The sequence below is a fragment of the Takifugu rubripes genome, unplaced genomic scaffold (assembly GCF_901000725.2).
Source record: "Takifugu rubripes unplaced genomic scaffold, fTakRub1.2, whole genome shotgun sequence".
Lineage (NCBI taxonomy): Eukaryota > Metazoa > Chordata > Actinopteri > Tetraodontiformes > Tetraodontidae > Takifugu > Takifugu rubripes.
In genome coordinates this window covers 42,718-57,647 of record NW_021821579.1, presented here as the reverse complement: position 1 = coordinate 57,647, position 14,930 = coordinate 42,718, and the positions used below count along the sequence as shown (strand labels likewise).

The 14,930-nt window shown below is 44.7% G+C and overlaps 1 pseudogene; it reads left to right on the top strand.

Moving 5' to 3' along the window:
• Positions 1-12,032: 12,032 nt before the first annotated feature.
• LOC101076894 (gamma-aminobutyric acid receptor subunit alpha-3-like) overlaps positions 12,033-14,930 on the top strand; it is a 38,923-nt pseudogene continuing 36,025 nt past the window's right edge.

The following is a 14,930-nucleotide window of genomic DNA, read 5'->3' as shown; positions in this document are numbered from 1 at the left end:
GAAAACTACTGGCCACCTTTTGTTTCTGACCCAAATCATTTCAGAATTTTCATGAATTTTCTGAATCTGCAGCAAACTCTCAGGTTTGTGAGCGGCCGGCTGTTCCCTTTTGTGCTCCTGAGGCTGCAGGCACACTGGAATAAACAATTATCTGCTTCCCTAGTTGCATGAGCTCCTGTAAATATGGAACTGTGTCTGGCTTTGTCTCTCCATGGCTGACATTCACCTGAGATGGTGTTAAACACCTCGTAGACAGCAGTTCAGTGTGGATCACCTTTGTTCCAGAACCACAGCAGGCTGCACGTAGCTGTTCTGCAGCTGGCCGAAACAAGAAAGAGACCCAGTTTCCTCATTTTTGCTGTTTTAGCAGGTGTTTCCCAGATCTTCACCATTTCATCTAGTAAAATTAATTAAAATTGATCGAGTCTGATCGTCATTCACTGCATTCAAACCGATGTTCTCTTTTTTCCGAGAACTGAGAGAAATCAATAATTAAATTATTAAAATGTGCCCGTTGCAGCTTTAGCGCCACTTCTCAGTCTGTGGTATCATTCCGTTCATTGCTTTTTTTTTTTTCTTTTTAAAATTGCAGGGTGTCATAATGACACCATCGTGGGCGTTTTAATTTGCGGAGGGCTTGGCTAACGGCGTGCTGCCTCAGCCTACTCTTTGTTAGCAGCTGGTACAGACGCGTTGCTTCCACCCAGCTTAGTTTACATCAGTCTTCTGCTGGCACGTTGAAAAGCGGCGGAGGCGTCATGACGGCTATCGAAATACATCCCTTATATGCACGGAGGGATATTTCCATCTAAATTATAGCACAAACACGTCCACTCAGGAACAATGGGCATCTTATTTCCTGAGTTGGCAAACTGAGGGTAACTGCGAAATATTCCGCTGATGAGGCAGCGCGGGTTGCTAGAAGGATCAACGTCAGAGATTATAGAGGGCCGACCTCAGATGTCACTGTGCTGGAAGCAGCTTGTTCTCAGGCGCTGCGTCCTGACAGCAACAGCATTGTCACCTTTAGTCTTTAACCCTGAAGATGAGATTGTCAGGAGGCTCCTGTCTGAGGAGCGAACCGGGTCACCAGGATCTCAAACGCAACAACGCTCTGGGGTCAGGTCCTTCAAAGATTAGCACATATCGAGAAGACTAGAAAAGAAAAAAGATCGCCAAAGCAAGGGGGAGGTGCTGTTTTTCAGCTCGCCTTGGAACCGAACGCGTCAGAGCGGTTCTAAAGGTCTGAACATGACGCATTCACATGAGCGCAAGTCGGCAGGAATCCTTTTCTATACATCTCAATGGAATGAATGAAGATGAACCACAAGAGCGCAACACTCATCAGAAACGTTACAGATGGGAAAACACCTCATCTGCGCATGTTCTGTCAGCTTGTTGCTCTGATGGCAGCATGCAAAAACAGGAAATATGATGACCTGGACCTGACTGACGGAAAAAAGAAAGCAACGCCGCGTGAATACAGACCACTACCCCAGTAAGGTATCGAGGAACATCTCAAACAGTCTAGCGAACGTCTCTGCATGAAGGAGTCTGACTTCATGTAAGACAGAGAGCACGTTTTATGGGGGGGACAGGATGACTTGCAGGCTGTTGCCGAGGCTCCGTCTCTGTGTACGGTGACCCCGGGGAGCGCGACCCTCTTGTCAATTCATTACTTTTGACTGACTAATTAATCAATTTGCTCAGCGTCGCCTGTTTGTGTTGACAGCCACGCTCCCCACGGTGCAGCCTTCACCAAACGCTCCATTTACGTTTGCAACATGTCTGGACCCAAAGGAAAAATAAGAATGGGAATCTGCGAATATAATAATGTCTCTTCCTGTGTCACCTGACAGGGAATCCTGCAGAGCAGAGATCTTTATTGATCCAGGGTGATGCAGCGTGCTAGGCTAACTGTCTGCACCGTCTCACCTTTAAGGACCTCCTGTTATTCTTTTCTCGGTCCTCATGGACGTTCGCAGAGGGCCGTACCGTGGCCGCAAAAGTGAACTCAGATGCTTGCCGCCTGTCTGCGGAGGACTGTTACCAAGGTGCAGACGCTACGCTGAAAGGAAGCGCGCTCAGTGCTCAGCTGAGTGGGTTTCCAAGAAGTACGTCTGCGAGTTTTTCAATTATGGATGAGGAGAGAAAGAACAGGATCCAAACTATGAGGAAGCCATTGTTGTTTTATGACTGAATGTCATGGCACGGCATTGTAGTCCAATTGAAACGTTGCTTTTGATGTATAGATCCCAGCAGAGCGGCACTCCTTTAAAATATTCACACAGCTGTCATATAATCACATCTTTGAACTGACAAGAAAACATTAAATTCAAGTCTGAGCTGTGCGGTGGGAAGTGAGAAGCCTGTCAACACTTTGTGGCACCATCAGCCTCCGTTGTCAGAGGCGAGGCTCTGATGTCTACTGAGGGAGAATCAGCAGTAATGTTGCTAACTTAGCTTTTAGATAGATGAGAGAAACATTTACTCTGAGGGTCGATCGTTCCTGCACAGGTTAAGACTTTAGGCTGTGGTTTTGAACATGGCCGATATTTTTTTACTGCTGCAGTTTAGTTTCAGCTGTGTATGAATGTAAGTTCTGATTGCACGAGAGAAGAGAAGGCTGAGGGAAACACCATTCAACTTTTGGCACAGCACATACGGCAGCTGGCGCAGCTGCCGTATTTTAGACACAATTGCAGAATTTCTCTTATTCTGCAATATTTGCCCATTTGAAATGACCTCAGCCACTCCTGTTGTCCATTTTCTGTGTTGATTAACCATATTTGTTTGCATCACTTGATAGAAAAGAAACCAGTTTGCCTTGTTTCCTTTCCATTTTGCCAAATTGGACAGACTTTGGTTACAAGAAATATCATAAATGTGTGTTTTCCTAGCTACACAGGGCTCTTTAGGCACCTGGTTTAGGAGGTTTTTAACTAAAAGTGTCATGTTACATTTCATAATTTCTCATATTTGCCATTTTGTGTTTGTTTTTTTAAATAAGTGTACATTGTGAATATGGTTTTGATTAGACCATCCAGTCTGCACGCTGTATAAAGTATTCAAATCAATTCAGATAATTTCATTGGATCCAACTAATGAACTATTCTGCAGATGCAACAGAATATTTGATGTGGGAAAGTTCATTCTCACGACCTCATCGTTACTGCTGAGTTATTTTCTTAATTGATTATTGCTTTACACTGCACCGACTGTAACGGGAGTAAATAAAGCAGCCTTGTGGTTTCTCGGATCCTTGATTTTAGGACATTCCCTCCCTTTTACACATTATTTAGATTTATTAGAAAGTTATAGTTTAAAAGCTAACTTTTGCTGCCGGGATCAATCTGAAGGCTCAGTCAACCTGTTCCTCCCACAAAATCCATACCCGTCAGGTTGGAGATAACGCTGACGTGGCGAGGACGACGCCAGCAACAACACTGGACACCATCCTCAAGTAAGATCTGAGTTAGTCTTCTCTTTAAACACCAATGCCTTTTGGATCCAAGCACTGCAGTCACGACCAGAATAGGTTTGTACTTCCTCTGGATCCCATTGGCTCCCGGGAGTGCTTGATTCCGTGCCAGCATCATTTTGACAACAAAGCTCATTTAGGTCGTAACCGGCATGTCGATGGCAAGTCTTCACTGCAAATACAACAGTTTGGCGTAGTTAAGTAGATCATCCAGGTCCGTGTTGATGTTTCCATGTCGACAGACCCCGGAAAACCCAAGCACACCCGTCTTCTACTTAGGTCACGGTACCTCTGCTTGTACCACCATGAGTGTGTTGTTGTCTGCATCTGCGAGCTGGAAACACACTTACCAGTGTGTGTCCAGATACAGGAGTACTGGAGCTTATCAAGAACACACTCCACTGCTGCTGGAGACAGAGCCACATGCGTAATGCCCCAATCAGGCTTGTCCGTGCCAGCGGCACACAGTCACACTCGTACGGCTGCGCTAATCTCCACTGGGGTGATTTCTGGCTGCACCAGCAGGTGGGTCGGAGTCGCCTTCGCCACGTTCTTTCAGCACTGCAGCGCCTCCCGCAGCCTTCAAAATCCTCCCCGGCGGAGATCCACGAGCCCGATGCGGCGGAGATTTCAGGTTTGCCTCCAATTTCGGCAGCCGCCGCCGGACTTTGCCGGGCTGTCGCTGTTGCTAGACTCACCTCAGCCAGTCTGTCACGCTCACTCGGCGGTGCTCCGCGGCCTGAGCAGCTGGTGCTGCGTGCTGCATGAGGCCGGGGCTGGACTCCCACTCGCCAGAGGCACCGTTCACAGCTGCCATCCTTCACACTAAGTGGGATCTTACCGGCCACACAAGAAGGCCCTCCAAACGTTTACCCCAGAGACTCACAGCGGTGCCCGCAGCTGATCACAGCCACCCCCCCACACCCCCACACCCCCTATCCCCTCCTGAAGAAACACTGATTCTTATCTACCAATGGAAGGGAGGTGAGGTACAGTGGTAAAGGTCCTGGGGAAGCTATCAATTAATTTATTTATGTTGCCTTATCAAATATAAATATGTCTCCTGGAAATGGGAATGAAAATGGATCTGAAATCTGTGAAATCCGCAACAGCAGCGCCAGGCCTTTTTTTTTTGATGCACAGTAGTTGCTCAGCCCGATAAGATCAAAATATTTCTTGCAAGACTAATGTATTTCAGAGACAGACACCATCAGCAATATCCTTCTGAGCCGTACAAGGAAGTGGCCTTGCCTGCAGCTACACATCACGCCTACATATCTGACTGGTGACCATGGGTCTAGATATAATCTGCCTGTTTAAAATGCAGTCAGACAACGGCATTGGTTCAATATAAGAGCATTTATAATAATATGTATGGTACTGAATCGAGTGTCTGCCGGATTATGCTGAGCCTCTGCATTTCAGCACGTTGAATTTTATACAAAGTTTAAAATAGATTGCATATTTATGCAAATGCGTGTGAAATCTCCATGGGTAATAGCTCTAATGCATCAGGGTAATGTTTGGATTCCAATCTTTTTTCCATTTCTGTTTTCGGATTCTCGCAAAACTGCTAAACATTTAAGGTGACAAATGTTTGCATAAATTCAAATAAAGGTTTTTGGGGTTTTTTTTGTAGGATTGGCAACAGCTCAGAGAAACTGGGCCCCATTCATCACAACATAATTGCTAATGTTGCTTTATTTTCTCCTTGAAGTCTTCTCGAAACGTCCTTAAGAGCTAGAGTATGGACGCGGTGCTATTTCTAGCTAAGTGTCAAAAACAAGCCTCAAGGTGACAGCAGCACAGATGTGTGATTTATGGTTTAAATTGATCGGCGGGGGCCGCTCTATTGCATTGCTGAACTCAACTGCTCTTTGTATGGCTATTACCTGAGAGAGAAACCTTGCATTCCAATACACGGAGGCTGCATGGCTGTCTTTCACATTATTAATGGCTCAGCTCCAATCCCAGCCGTGGCTTGATCAATAGCTTCTGATCCCGGCAGAAGCCTTCTCATTGTGTAAATGAGCGAGAGTATCTATGTGTTTCGCCTGTTTAGACTGCCCATCACCTCTTAATCACATGTTTGTGTTTGACTCTAGCTGTAGTTCAAGATCTAATAATTGCATACAAATCAGTGCTTGGTTGATCAGGGAGTGCTTTCCCTTGTTGGTTTCCTCTTCTGCATTAGAGCTCCTTCTCAGCAGCCATTTCCCCCACAAATAAACACTCAAAGACATCGATTTCCAAACTCAGATTTGGTCCCCTCCAGGTAGAATGAATATAAACCACTCCTGTTGTTGAACTTAAGGAGAGGCCAACTGCAGTCCAATTATCTTGTCAGAAGAGTTTTCACCTCTCATCTGAAAGGCTTCTCTTTTGTGCGTGTTCCTGTTGCAAACTAGCCATGAGTCAGAAGACTGTTGGACGTGCTTGGATCAGCTTCCTGCTTCACAAAAGTGTGCTTCAATTGGATGCCCAACTCTAAAACCCAGAAACACATCATGTATCACTCAGCTCCATATTTAACCTTAATCATCCCAGTTAATGGCAACCCTAACCCTGACCTAAAACCCAAATCTAACCTCAACCTTAAAACCATGTCATTTAAAAATTGCCAGGACCAGGAAAAATGTCCTCACTTTGCTAGTTGAATGGTGTGCTTTGGTACTTAAAATATAATAGGAACACACACACACTCACAAACACACATATAAGTGGCCTAGTAGAAGGAAAGGGATTACACAGTAGGTAGCTCACTCCCAAAGATGCACATTTTATTCATTATCTATTCATCACTTTAAAATAAATACCCAGACTATGCAGTGGATCACTTCAAATGCCTGCGAAGATCATGAGCTAATGAGAGTGTAAATGAGGCCCAGGCTAGTGGGGGAAAAGACCATATTGATTTAAATGACTACTATGTGTATATTTCTAAGTCTTGTGAATTTTAGAAGCAGTTTTATCCAGAAATATTGGACAAGGCTGCAGCTCTCGTTTCTGGAAACACAGAATTTATTCTGCTTCTTCTTCACTCACTTCCATCGACACAGGGATCAGAAGTTAACTTTTATTTTGGGTTGAACTATTCCTTAAAGTCAGCTTTGTTGCTGATAGTGTTGGCACTATGCACATTTGATGAGATGGTGAGCAGCATTAACAGAATTAAGGTCACTTTGGATGATGACTAATGAAGAGCACTGAGTATTGTAGCAAGCAGAAGTTCATTGAGGGGGAGTTTACAGTCATCAAGTGAACAACAGTGGGGTTGTTGTTTCTATAGTGTTTTAAGTACTGTACAAATATTCTGCGCGGCCTGAAACTGCATTAAAGCTGCTTCCAATAAGGCCGTGGCGAGGATGCAGGTGATAGAACTCTGAGGCGTTGAGCGTGAAGAACCGACAAAATGTCAACTTAATGAAGAGAATTTAGGAAATGTTAGCAGGTCATCAAAGTCAAATTAAGACCCATCAGATCGAAGATGTTCTCCTGGATAAATGCAGACCTTTTGCTGCTCGCAGATAAGACAGTCAAGCATGTCAGCACATTTCTTTGGCAATAAGGCAAATAGCAGACGAGAGCTAAGTGGTCAGTACTCTCCGACGGACATTAATACCCATCTATCACACTCAGGTAAAAGTGATGTATGAGTGTGGACACTGAACCAAGGTCTGGGGAACACCTGACATGTTCTATCTTTACTACGGCCGTGATGGCAGGTGATATGTGGAGCATCTGATTGATGGCAGGGACCCTGATGTCCCATCAGAGGATGAGAATCAGCCCATTTCTTGTTCTCCGCACTGGCGAAGCCACTCAGAAGACGAGACAAAGCCGGAGAGATGTGCCCTTGTCTGGGCTCATCTTGTTATTTATCTTCCCCTCAATATCAGGCCTGTTAATGGACCTGTTGCAATGAAGTGTCAATGTTGTTTTCATTTTTCACATTCTCTACATGTCCAGAACGCTATTAAGCAGCAGCAGTCTGCAACAGTTAAATTATACACTGTGGGCACGAGACAGTTCTGGTCTAATGACCTTCCAGACCAAGCAGGATGTTCCTGCCATTCTGGTCTACAGCAATTAGGATAAACTCCTGATGTATATAACAGAATATGGAACTACCCATTAAACTAATGGTTGGCTGGTCTAAAATGCTGATTTCAAACATGAACTGAGGGTTGATTTCACTGCAAATGTTGGCAGCATGATGGGTTCATTACGATTCGCTGTAATGGGCAGATGTTTCATGAGACGCCTGAGAAGGAAAAATGGACATGAACGTAATTATAATATATCAAGTCCTGTCTGGATGCTAATGTTCCATCCGGAGACAAACCTGATGGAGCAGCGATTCAGCATCGCATCGCACATCTTGGAATTGTTGACGTGCGATGAAATTGTGTGTTTGACATATTCTGAGGGGGTACCTGGAGTCCTGCATGGGACCCATTGTTCTCTCTCATTAGCTAAGACATTCCACTCGGTAGCTCTCCGTGTTTGTCTTTTCCACAGAAAGTGGTATCTCTGCTGGAACCGTGTCTTTCTACAGTATGTCACACTCATTTATATTCCCAAAGACACCTCACAGCAGTGGGCTATACTGTTCTGACCCATTATATAATCCCCTGTGCACTACAGAGCTGTGTCAACGTCCCTGTGAACTGATTGGCTATCCAGATGTATCCATGCAGACAACTAAGAAGAGGTGTGAAGGGGACTGAAGAAGCACCATATATGAAGAGATTACTCATTTAAAGATGGGCTCCAATCATGACATGCAAAATTCACATAGGTGGGAAGGTGGGGATGGAGCCGTTTCTCTGCAGACGTTATCAAAATAACAAAACTGGCCCAATTCCTGAAGACTTATGGACCTCCCAAGAGCTGATCTGCCAGCTGTGGAGATGTCAGCATCAAAAACTTACTGCTTTTCTAGATTACATACAACGCAGCTAGCCAAATGAATCCATGCAGGAAGGTTCCAGGCTTTTCTGCACCATGTTTTTATACTGATATCCTGCCGACATCTAAGCTGAGCCTGGAGGATGCAGCTCTAGCATAAAGGTGATGGGTTAGCTGTGCTTGATCCTCACGTTCTGGCCCCTGCTTAAGTTTCAGCCATACAGCAAATGCTCCACTTGACTTCTGTGTTTCTGCAGAATGCAGAACGCATAATTTGATAGAAACATAATAAGTCTTTATCATTTCACATGCATCTTAATCCCCCTTCAGCTCATTGTAACACAGTTTGGTGGCTTTGTCTGCTTAAGCCTTTCGCAAATGTTCTGTTTGACATCGAATTTCACAGCCTTAGATTTCATTTGCACTGAGGATGCGTAGAGAAACGTCAGCAGGCAGGATGTTCCATTTTATTGCCGCCGTCACCGTCATCATCTTAGATTTATGGGTTATTGCTGGTTTAAGTCAATTCAAAGGGAGGTCCATATTTTCATTTTTAAACTGAATCATCTGAATCATGATGGACTGACAGGCGAAATGCTGCCTAATGTGATTCTCCGAGGCCACTAAAAGCAAGGCGGAACCTCCCGCTCCAGCTGAATGTTGCTTTTCTTTCAGTGCAGGTTGGCTGCAGACCTCTGCTGCTTTTATCTGCTTCTGTTTTGTTTGTTTTTTGTTTGTGTTCTTTTCCGCGATGATGCTGCAGCAGCCCTGAAAACGAAGCAAAACACCCGTTCCAGATTTCCCTACAATCACTCCATGGGTTCATTATGTTCTCGACGGCGGCCGAACTCTTTTCACGGACTCCGCTTGGTGTTTTAGTGGTTTCCTTTACTGCTCAGCAGAAGTCGGACTGTAGAAGAAGGTTGAGTTCTGCACTGCGCAGAGAAACTGACCTGAGGTAAAACACGAGCACAGGTGGTGAGTGCTACAAAGAGTATTGCTCCTCCCCAGGAATGCTTGATAAACTCTGACAGATTCCACCTACAAGGCAGACACCCTGTCCCTCGCCCTAACAGCTGCCTTCCTGTTTTCTTTTGTTTTTTTAATTCCTTTCTTTCATTTTAGTTCTTGTGCCACGTCTGTGTATCTGCAGGAGTTTGCTCTCTCTGATTGTAACGGTCACACTAATTGGGAGGAATATTCTATCCCGCTAATCTCTTCATCCCAGCAGGGAAATGGATGTTACTGTCTGACTGTCGCCTTTGCAATGGTAATGAATGCTGCACTGTTCAATTCAACTTTATTTATACCGTGTCTGTTACAACCAAAATTGTATCTTGGCTCTCTCCGTAAACCTGGAGCCTAACCCCTCAACAAGCAACAGAGGCAGGCTGTGGCAGGCCGAAATGGGAGGGGCCCCCTGCTGGGTAAAGAGGGAGGAGGAGGGGGGGTGAAAATCGATGCAAATCCATCCAACAGTTTCACAAACCTTCAAAAACAAAACAAAACAGAAACAGACAAGGCTTCATTCTTTGTAGTGCATGGCTAATTGTTCACATGGTCCTATTGTCTAAAGCACATGTAATGTGCCCCCCCCCCCAACACACACACAAACATTGATCTACCCCCCACCCCAGTGTTCAGGGTTGCTGTGACAACACCATCGAGGCTTCATCATACCAAAGGCTTGTTAATTCCACATTGTGTAATTTGCAGATTTGATAAATGGAAATCCAATATTGCAGACTCGGCAGAAACATTCAGCCACACAAACATGGCGACCGACGTGAGCGTTACAGATCTGACCCCTTAGCCGCTTTACAGGTGAGAAGCCCCGATCGCTGCTAGTAATACTGACGGGTGGCTGCGTGTGGGCACGCACGGCACTGGAGGACGCGACAAACAATCCAGACCTTCAGACACAGAAAAGAGGAAGCAGGTTGTCACGGATAACAGTTTTTACATCGGGTCGTGTCAGCAGCAAGCGGGGGGGGGGGGGGGGGGGGGGGTGTCGGTGGATTCAAACATTTCTGTATCTCCGGGTACGTACAAGAATGTGCACTTCGCTGCTGTTTCAATGGCTGCCTGTTCTTCTGAGTTCCTGAAAGCCTTGCCTTGTCCACTATCACGTCCGCTTCACGTGTGCTGCTTTCTCCCCAGAGAGGTCTTCAGCTCGCAGGTTGTGCCCCCTCCCCCCTCAGAAAATAGTTTGCAGCTCAGCTGATGTTTAAGTTTTACTTTCACTGGTCTCCTTTTGCGGGTCATTATAGTCACTCTAAATTCATGCATGAAGCATGAAGTCCTCATCTTTTTCCGTAAAAATACCCCCCCCCCCCCTTTTAATTAATTCTATGCAAATACAAGATGTCACACTTCTCTCCACCTCTGAAGATGCACCGTCCAAAGGGAGCAGGCCCCTTCAGTAGATCTTGGCAAGTGAAAACCATTATTATTTTCAGTGCGGCCAAGTTTGGCGATAATGGAAACATCCATCAAGACTCCCGACCTTGGATTCAAAGGAGAGTGAACATATTTAACTTGGTCTAAACTGGGTTTTAGTTTGACAGTTGGGCCTTTTTAGTTTTATAGTTGCTTTCAACACCTCTGAGTAGTTACTTACGCTCACATTCAGTAATACAAACATTGGCAAAGCACAATGTGCAAATGCCAGTGGAAATCTGTGTGTGTCTGTGTGTGTCTGTGTGTGTGCGTGAGTGTGTGTGGGTGTGCTTTGACACAGTGGGTCCCAGTGGAAATACTGCTGTCTGCCAGTTTAATACATTGATCAATTAGTGATCATCAGCTCTAATGACCATATTAAGGCCCTCAGCCCCAAAACAAAAGCTGTCATCAGTCATTGGAGCCTCCTGTGCTCTGGGTTCCATGTTTCACCTGCTCAGTTCCTGGACTATTTATGTTAGCTTTCTGTGCTAACGTAATGAAGATCGATCCTCACTTGATATCAGATAGATTCTTTTTTTTTTTGCAAATGTTTACGGGGATAACTGGCTGCCAAATCGACCCTATAAACAACAGTTTTGCACATTTGCATTCACTTACACTGACAGAGTAGTGAACGTTCAGCGCACGACCATCAAATGTGACAGGTTTGGGGCTATTTTGAGCTCAACGAAACAGAGATTAGATGGTTACCGAGCTGTGTCCTATATTCAACAATTACTGAAGTCTGTGGGGTTTATTGACGAACCATGTCCACAGAGTTGGGATAGAAGTGCCAAAATGATTTTTGGAATGAAATATCACATTTGATAGCCTTTAATTAATGAATGACATTCAAACAGTTAAAAGGAATGAAAACTGACTTCTCACAGCTCGCCCACTTCTGCTGACCTTCCCTATAAAAAGCTGTGGACATTTTTTCTCTCCATGTTTATTTTTCACAGCAAAATTGCAGGTAAATGCTGGGGCGGGGGGGCTACGAGATGGAGGGTGCTTTTAGTGGCACCTCGGGCAAGCTATTTTTAATTTGCCAACAAAGGCGCCGATGCCTTTTTGCCGCTGCCTTCATACTGTTTCAAGCACAATCCGAGCCGCGGGGAACGCTGAGCCGCTCATTTGCATGACAGGTATTGGTAAATCGGATGTGGGGCCCCAGACGAGGGTGGGCCAGCAGCCAGGCTTTCAGAGCTTTATTCACATAGGAAGCGTTTGTTGTTCAACTCCGTCTGGTCACGGTTCTGCACCACGTTTCGTCGCAGCACGGACTGGGAACGTTTGTTTAAATATTGATAATCCATTCTTTGCTTTTTTTTGTGTGTGCGCATTTGTGCACAAATTTATTCGGCACCTCTTTAATGAGATCGTTCCTTTGGTGACTGCCAGTTATGGGCGAGCCTTGAGGACTAGAGCAATCAATGGTTTTTGAAAAGGTTTGTTTCATTCAGCACGTGTATATCCTCAAAGATGGCACAGATCTAACGGTGGTCTGTTTGCAGCGGGGACGAGGTAACATCGGGATAAATGCGCCGGGACATCAGCACTGCAATTCCAGACAGCGAGGAGAGGATCGATCCGATTTCAGTGGTTGTCCTGGCCTTTTTATGGGGGCATAACATGTTTTATGGATGAGGCTCCTGAATTATTTTCAACCTTAAGTTAATATGCAGAGCATCTACTGGGGAAGGTCGGCAGAAATAAGGAGCTGCCCGCGGTTTTGTCAGCGTTCGTCGAGCTACACGAGGCTGGTTTAATTTGACACAGTCTGAGAGCTCCTGCTGCCCTTGAGCTTAACATTTGATAAAAAGGAGCATTTTGGTGGGGGAGGGGGGTGGTGTTTCGACTCATCTGTTTTAATTGGCTGCGTTTCCTGTGAGTCAGGTTTAGATGAGTGTGTTCAAAATGACCCAAATGTTAGATTAGTTTGAGCTTGTTGATATTTGGACTTTCTGTCACTGGTCGTGTTACTGCGTAGAGTCCGGTCCTATAATGAAATTAGGGCAGTATAGAAAATTAATTATGGGAGCTTAATTAATGACAGCGGGACATCGTTTTATTAATTACACGTAATGCCTGCTGTGTACAGTGAGTGTGCCGTGACGACTCCCCCGCAGCGGCATTGGTTAACATTGTTTTCTAGAGGAAACGTGTCTTCTGTAAACCCGACGTTTCGTGAGCATTTATCTGACCAGAAACGTACCGTTTTACTGTTTAGTGCAGAGGTTTTAACGAGAGCCCGCAACAGGTAAAGTCCACATCTCTTATGGCTGATTTCGATTTCAGGAGCAGAAGGGGTTCTTGGTTCTTGATAGCATCAATTAACAGCATCAACAGCATCGTCGGCAGCAACTTTCATGCTGCATTTGTGCTAAAATCAATACAAAAGTTTGTGCCTAGAAGTGGTTTCATCTCCTGTAGAATAGCACTCTGTGTTTGTGTTGGATTTGTAAATGCAAGCCCCAACACACACACACATATACAGAGCACATACCTCTTTTCTATATGTGCTCTCCTCTCTGTATTGTGGTAATGTAAAGGGAACCGAAGTGTCATCAAAGCACAATGGCAGCTTTTTCAGCTCATCCCAGCTGTGCTTCGGCTCCAGCATTTCTCATCTTCATCACTTCATCACTTCATCACTGCTTTAAACCGGATCCAGCAGCACAAGGGGTCACTGAATTGATTTTTATAATGGCCAGCCTGCAGCCACATTCAGTAATTACAAATAATAATTTTTAGCAGAGATCATTGTGCCCTGCTGAGTGTTGTGTTTAGGGGGGGGGGGGGCAACTATAGCTCACATTTGTGTGTGGAAAAGCTGCGATCCAGTCCGAATATCTCGGTTATATTTTCTGATATATTGTGCAAAATTAGAAGCGAATCCAGGTGAATCTTGAAGGATAGAGACAGCTAATGGAACGTGATACTAAGTAGATCTGATATCGTGCCTAATTTGATGCTCATTATCCAACCGTTGCCATGTAAACCGAGTATGTTATGGATCAGCAGGCAGAGACGTGCAGGAGAAGGTTTCCTCCAGACAGGTGCAGCAGACAGCGTGCTGGTGAATATCATTACCTACACTAATTACTGCCTCTCCTGCTCACTGCTGAGCGGGAGGGGAGACAAACAGCTGGGTGTGAACACGTAACATGACTCCGCTCAAGGTGAAAAGTTTTGAAGGTTTATATGGGCTCAGTAACACTGAAACAGGAAAAAACTCTGGAAAGAATAGATTGAACATATGTTTGATATCATGAACTATCACTATTAGGGCTGCGTTGGAACAAAGAAATAAAACTTGAACCTGTTTCTTCTCTCTGCCCGTTTTATGAAACAAATTACTCAATCCAATATTGTTTTTATTCCCTGTCTCTTGTAAAATTCCAAAACACTTTTTGATTGATGTGAAACCATTAAAAGCCTTGCACCATGTTGTTGCTCGACATGCTGTTAGCTATAAAATGTCTGTGCTATGAATTCAAGAGCAAACAGACTCATTAATCACTCAAGAGCAAGAGAATAAATCACAAATGGATTCACTGAGGCCTGAATAAAACAGCCTTTGTCAATAACTTGAGGCCTGTTTAATTAAACTGAGCAGAGTCATGTTATTTATTTTAATGATATATTTTTCTTATTTATTTATATTCTCAAGTCATTGTCTCATTTCCCTCAAATTTCTCAGGAGTCTTCAGGTCCAGCTGACATGGCTGATACACACTGGAAGCGCAGATCACTGGATTTGGCTTTGCTGACCTTCCTCCTGCTCCTCATCCTCCTCCCTGAAGCCAGGTACAGTGCAGACTGGATGTTATTTACCTCCCCCTCACCTTTTCCTTTTCTTTCTTCACACTGCTGCTTTGATCCTGGTGATTTGTTATAAGAAATTCTTTTATCAATCAGATTCACCAGACAACACCATCACAGACTGATATCAGATTACTCTAATCAGATTAAATGTCATATTATAAACATGAAATATCCAAAATTCTATCATCTGGGTTTGGTCCTTCCAATCAGCCTCCAACAGTCAAGCCAAACATTAGCCGTGGGGGAAGGGGGGGTGCAGTGTAAATCA